We start from the raw sequence: 6,000 nt of genomic DNA on the forward strand, positions 1-6,000 counted from the left end.
TTCATTGGTGGGCAAGCCTGCAGTCTGACTGATGTCTATAGCTGTCTTCTCCTCTCCCCAGGCAGGAATTACTTTGGCGTGGTGCTGGCTCCCGTTTGATTGCTTGCACACTGCCGGGCTTGTGGCTGTGCTTTGAATGGGCTCCAGCCAAGAGAATATTGGAGGGGGCAGGGCACACAGGGCTTGCAAAGTCTGCATTCTAGCAAGAGGGAATGTGCAGCCCCTGCTAAGACCTGACTCTCAGGAGACATGGGACACACTTTTAATAAGGTGTGCCCTGGTCTTCTGTGGGAGGGGGCTTAACACCGCCACCATCGCTGCTACTTCTGGGACTGTGGTCCTTCAAAATGTGTGGGTCATGATGTTGGCAAGGTTTGTGCTGGTCTTCTGGAGGAGGGGACCCCAGACTGAGACAAGCTGACTACAAAGGGCAGATCTGCTCAGTCAGCAGGTGGGCAGCGCTTGGGGTAAGCAAGTTAGGTAGTGAATGTTGGCGCTGCACACTGGTTCCCACAGGTGGCTGAGTGTTTGTGCTAGGAGGTGAAGGAGAAAAATGGCACCCTCCAGCTCCTTTGTTCTTGGCAGAGTCCCCCAGTGATCTCTGTCTCTATAGTAACTGCTCTGAGATTAATAGATAACTCTCCCTTCTGTATGCCCCAGGCATTTTTCAAAATGCTGCTTCTATGCTATATCTGCATGGGCTGTTCGTTCTGCGGTTTAAGGGCAGGGACTTACTTTCTTATTGCTCTCCAGTCTTTCCCAGAACAGAGCCTACTGATTTTTAAAATTCCAGGTTTTAAGTCCTGTAAGAACTTACAAAATTTGTCCCCTTTGTTTTTCAAAAGTTGATGTTATGGGGGTTCGTCTTCCCTGTGCAGTCTCCCAGGTGTGGCAGTCTGTTCCTCTCTCCTCTACAAGCCCACAGCTCCCTCTGTCCAGTGGCTGGACCCACAGGGCTTAGCTCTCCACTGCATCTCTGCCCATCCTACCCTCTTCAGTGTGGCCTCTTCTCTACCTTTAGTTGTAGAGTTTGTTTTGCTAGCCTTGAGGTTCTTAACAACCCAGCTTGTTATCTGGATTATTTACAGTGATGTGAGTGGTACCTCGTTGTACATGTGAAACAAGGTGAATAAGCATTCCACCATCTTCCCAGCCTCTGTTGAGTACTTTCTTAAATACTCAAATATTACATAAATATCTTTACATCCTCACTAAAATTTAATTTTGGAGTGCTGACAATTACAATCTCACACAAAATAATCCAGTGCTCACGTTACCAGATTTTTTAATTTCTCAATAGTAATTACCCAATCCAAAATTATTTGTCTTTAAATATAAGGGATTTTAACATATAATATTATAATTGTTATCAGTAAAATATGTGCACTTATTTATACCATCCTCTGTTATATTTTTCTTCCACTGCGTTTTCTGTTTCTTATTATTTCCCTTGTTTATTATTTCTTTCTTGATTACTGTTTGCTTGGTCACATTTTATTTGGTCCTGATATTTTTTCAAATAGTTAGATAATTCTAACTTTAATAGTATTTTACTAATTTTACTAATTACTATCATATATTAGTAATTAAAAGATTTTGGATAAATTTTCCTGACAACATCGAAATTAATTAGTTAACTGTATTAGCTTTGCTTTGATGACAACCTTTAAACCTCAGTGGTTTACCACACAGAAAGCTCATTTGTTGGGGCGCCTGGGTGGCGCAGTCGTTAAGCGTCTGCCTTAGGCTCAGGGCGTGATCCTGGCATTATGGGATCGAGTCCCACATCAGGCTCCTCTGCTATGAGCCTGCTTCTTCCTCTCCCACTCCCCCTGCTTGTGTTCCCTCTCTCGCTGGCTGTCTCTATCTCTGTCAAATAAATAAAATCTTAAAAAAAAAAAAGTTTAGAAAGCTCATTTCTCTCTTATGTTCATGTCTTCTGTGAAGGTTGCAGGTTGTCCTGTGGCTCTATGACATTTATCGTCCCCATTGCAGAATCTAGGCCAAGGAGCTGTCCTTTTTAGGATATGCCATTCTTTTGGCAAACAGAAAAATAAAATTAAATTTAAAAAACTAAGGCACTTAAGACTCTCAAAACTTCTGGTTGGATCTGGTATATTTTGTGTTTGCTCACCTTTCATTGACCAAAACATGTCACATGCTTCTGATATGAAGGGGATTGTGATGTATGCTTTTCGTGTAAGACGGTACAAGTTACATGGCAACAGAAAAGGTAAATAACTGGAAAGATGACACAGTTTACTACACTAACTCTCCCTGTTGCTCTAACAATATCAACATGTACTGAACTCGTCTATGTGCTAGGGATATTATAAAAAATAAAACTATCCTTATTTTGATGAAATTTATGTTCAGATGATGACTTTCCTATCCCTCTACTCTTCTGGTTTCGTATTGAAGTTTTATGGAATTTACACTAAATTTCCCAAACTCTGACTACCCTCTTGCAAAGCAGCCTCTTCTTACTCTATAAGTTTGTATCCTGTCAAATCCCTGGGGATATGAACACCTATTTTAAAGTTTTCTCCTATTTCTGGTGTCCACTTTACTTTCTCCAGTAAGAATTTAGGTGTATCTTTATCACATGTTGGCTTTTTTCATGTTCCTGATGACTCATCTGTATAGTATAGTTCAAGTATGTATCACTGGTTTCCCAGGCAAGGAATGCAGGTTCTGTTTGCAGGTCATATGGCTATAACAGATAATCACTGTCATGTAACTAGGAGGGGCCTGATGTGTGGGAGCAGTAAATATGTTGTTAAACTGGTTTCATTTTAGGGTACCTGGGAGCTTATCTTCTGCATACGGATGATTCTTATTTGTGTGAAAGTCATTTAGACTCTTGTTCTGTTTCCCTCCCTAACCTCAAAGTTCACTGTAAGTTCCCCGTGGAAAAGTTGCCATATTATTTCAAGAACTTATCTCTCTGTTTTATTCTGGGGATGAACACCAGAGCCAGCATATTAAGTGTAGGGTCTGGCCGAGCAAGTCACAACACTTCAGATAATATCCAAAGACTGTCTCAGAGCCCACTCTTCCTGCCTCTGATATGAAAGTTACTCCAGGTACAGGCAAGATTTAGGTGAGACATGCAAGTTGAATGTGACTCTTGACTCATTTACAAAATTTAAGTAATAATCAAGATAAATAGTATTTTAGTGCAATATAAAAAGAACCAAAAGTAATACAAAAACCTAGAATGGATAAAATAACAAATCTTTAAAGACAAGATCACTGACAGCACTATGCTGAGCTAAATTGGCAAAAGAGAAAATCCATAATATTGCTATCTTCTAAATCAGGGAATTTTTGCATAAATTTTTATTTTTAAGGCATTATTTATTTTAATTATCAGGTTTTTTGGGCATGTCTTCAACCTTTGCGTTAAGGACAATTGCGTCACTCCTCATTCACCTCAGCGACATTGTAGCTCAAACTCAGAGAGCCCTTCTAGGAAAACCTGTCATTTCAGCAGTTCTATATTATATCTGTATTGTGTGAGCATTTCTTTGGCTTTGCTGGGTTAAGTAAAAAAATCTCATTTATCAGCTTTAGAGATTTCACAAGCTTCCTAATATTACTGATCACTTGATGGAACTTAATATTTTTCTGTATTGCTATAGATTTTGTCTTATTTTTTGTTTTGGGTTTTCTTCCCCCCCCCCCCCCCCTGCCCTCTGCCAAGTAGGATTTTAGGAGAGAGGAAATGTAAGCTTATGTGTATACATATACCCAGACAGATATCTTGAAATGGGAGCTGGCCACAGACATACAAACAAGAGAAAAGTAATGATAAAATAAATTATTTAAATTTAAGACATGTGGTGGTAGAGTTGGAAAGACACATAAGAGAGATAGGATACCCAAGTAAAAGACTCAATTGTTTTTTAAATGGTCACTGTTTTTCCTTCAAAAATACTGCAAGAATTTGAGTTGAGCGTATTTTGGAATTTGGAAATGAAAAATTTGAATAGAAGGAAAACAGAGGTCTTTTTAATCAAACCGTAAAGAAATAATCTAGAAAAATAGAGAAATAAGCTACTCATTTCCATTTCCTGTGAAGGCTCCAAAGTATTATATAGATAGATTCCTTAGAAGAAAAACACATAACTGAGCAAATAAACCTTTAAAGCATTGAATTATTAAAAGATTGTTAAATTTAGGTAAAAACATAGTCAAAGCCATCTCACGTCGTGCCGTGCTAGAGATCTAGCCCAGCTGTGCTGATCTATTTAGCTCTAGCAAAACCTTCCCCACGGTTCCATTGGCAGTTCAAGGCAGAACTCTAAATGACTAAATTGTGTCTCAAACACTGAGGTGTTAAAATAGAACCATAATATCTACCGTTCATTAATTGCTTGATATAAGCCAAAGAGTAAAATACTATCTCATTGCACTCTTACAAAACAAGAAAAAGTAGGAATTAAAACTTTCCTTGTTTTCTAAATAAGAACACAGATTAGAGAAGTCAAATCACTTGATCAAGATGACAGCATACACCATTTGCTGAGCTGGGGTCACGCCCAGACCTCTGATCCCAAGCCTCTACTCTCAACCGCCATGTTCTAGCTGAGCACAGAAGAGATAGGTTTTTATCTATATTGGTGATCGATGGTCCAGTAAACACAGAGTAAGCAGAGGATCCCAGTTGTTTCCTTCTTCAACCATTTCATTAAATCCTCTTCATTGTGAGTGTGTAACTTTTTGTACTTCACTTTTCTCATGTATAAAATTAAATGATGCCTAAAATTTCTACCCACTTTGTAATTCTCTGTTTCTGTGATTACTGTCAACAAGCTACTTGCTCTGAGTAGCATGTATTTAGAGACTCTTGTGAGTGAGAGGGTGAACTAAAAGAATATGATTCACACGGGCAGATTCTAAGACAACAGAGGTCATATCCTTAATTTCATGCAGTTTTTAAATTTCTCATTCTCTCCCTTTTCATTCTGAATCACTTTTTTAATGTACCAACCTTGCCTTTTTTTCATCTTGTGGTGATAGAACCAATACAATACCATTTGGCCTTCCTTCCGTTACCCAGCTTTTTATCATGTTTAAAACCACGCCACTTTTAGATGAGCAAAAACACCCGATGTCCCACTGCAGAAGATCCCATACATCTCGCTGGGGGGCCACAACATCTTCCCCCATCCTGCAGGAATCACAGAGATAGCCTACTGAGTTCTCCTGCCAGCCAAGAAAGTTTGTGAGCTTTACTTTCTGGGGTTTGTTTTTTATTAAAATCACATATCAGGGAATTTCAAATTCAATTACAAAAAATGAGATTCAATTTCACAACCATCACACTAAAATTTTGAAAGTAGTGGAGAGGATTTCAGGCAACAGAGATTGTCATAAATTGCTTGGTGGAGGGGAAGGTAAACTTGTACAATCACTTCAGAAGGCAATTTATCAAAATATCAGAAAATCAGGAGATATGCATGTCTTAGGACCTGACAATTTCACTATCATCCGTGTGCACCCAGATTCATTCTAAAAGAGTTCACTGTAGCATCACTAGTAATATGGAAGAACTAAGTAATGTAAATGTTCATCAGCAGAAGAGCATATATATGAACTTGATTAGGGGCAAATAGTGGAATACTAGTCATCAATCAAAATAAATGAACCAGAGCCACGTGTAACAACATAAATAAATCTGAATGCGTAGTAATAAGGGCAACAAAAACAAGTTGCAGGGGACACCTGGGTGGCTCAGTCAGTTAAGCGTGTGACTTGGACTCAAGTCATGATCTTGGGGTCTGGGGACCAAGCCCCACATCTGGCTCCCTGCTCAGCAGGGAGTCTGCGTCTCTCTCTCCCTCTGCCCCTCTTCCCTGCTCGTGCTCTCTCTCTCTCTCTCAAAATAATAAATAAAATCTTTAAAAAAAAAAAAGTTGCAGAATGCTACATAGACTATGAAACCATTTAACTGATTTAAAAATGTGAAACAACAGAATATTTTGCTTATATATA

This window comes from Ursus maritimus, unplaced genomic scaffold (genome assembly GCF_017311325.1).
Source record: "Ursus maritimus isolate PB19 unplaced genomic scaffold, ASM1731132v1 scaffold_5, whole genome shotgun sequence".
Taxonomy (NCBI): domain Eukaryota; kingdom Metazoa; phylum Chordata; class Mammalia; order Carnivora; family Ursidae; genus Ursus; species Ursus maritimus.